This window comes from Suricata suricatta, chromosome 7 (genome assembly GCF_006229205.1).
Source record: "Suricata suricatta isolate VVHF042 chromosome 7, meerkat_22Aug2017_6uvM2_HiC, whole genome shotgun sequence".
NCBI classification, from domain to species: Eukaryota; Metazoa; Chordata; class Mammalia; order Carnivora; family Herpestidae; genus Suricata; species Suricata suricatta.
This window is the reverse complement of record NC_043706.1, coordinates 12,624,570-12,625,657: the sequence shown is the minus strand read 5'-3', so window position 1 is coordinate 12,625,657 and position 1,088 is coordinate 12,624,570.

The window sequence follows — 1,088 nt, the reverse complement described above, 5'->3', positions numbered from 1 at the left end:
AGCGAGTTAGCTGATGGGTTTCCCCCACGTCTCCAGTCCTTTGAACTCTGGACCTAAATCGCTTGATCCACCCAACGCTCTCACATGCGTGTGATTGCCATGGGGAGGCTTTCTTGACTGGGCCCTGGCCCAGACTGGATGATGCTGGGTAGCGTGTACTGCTTCTCCCTTTCTGTTCCACTCATTTCCCTGGCCACTGTTTCGAGGTACATGGATTTGGACGGATCTACTCCTTAGTGAATGATTTGTTCTCACCCATGAACCCCGGTGGACTTCCTGTATTATGTTTATTACTTGATCTGTTTCTCTTAAGTGTATAATCATCATGAGGTATAAGAAGGAGTTTATGGGCCAAATACAAAGTTAGAACAATTCCCACAAGACTTCCCTCAATTCTGACACCAGGTACAACTTTGGGAGGGACTAGAAGGATTCGCAGAACTCACGGGAAGCTGTTATACTCATAGTTGTAGATTACCACAGAGAAAGGATACAGACTGAAATCAGCCAAGGGAGGAGGCATGTAGAGCAGACTCCGGGGGGTGGGGTGGGGGGCCCGAAGGTGAGGAGCTGCTCCCCATGGAGCTGGCAGGTGTCCTCCTGTCACGGTGTGTACACACGGAGCATTGCCGCCCAGGGAAATTCACTCAAGCCTTGGTGTCTAGAGTTTGTATTGGAGTTTAATCACATACAGCCCACCTGGCTGCTCTTTGTCCCCCCAACCCCTCCTGGAGGTCAGGTGAATACCTTTAATGGTTTGTTCCTCCAGATGTTGGGGTGATACTGCATGGCCCAAAGCCCCCATCCTAAATCACAAGGTTAGACTTGTCCACCCCTGCCCCAGGCACACAGACCTACCCCTCTCGAGCAGACCTCCCGGAAGCCAGGTACTGGAGGCCAGACCTGTCTTTGAGTAAGGTTCATCCTCCACTACACACCAGCAGATCCACTCGCCATCCGAGAGTCGGACCCCAGGTCCGTGTATCAGGGAAACCAAGATTTCATCTTATTTCTGCCATTTATGAGCCATGTCACCGCAGGCAAATCACTTACACCCTGAGCTTACAACAGGACGGTCCTACACCGGT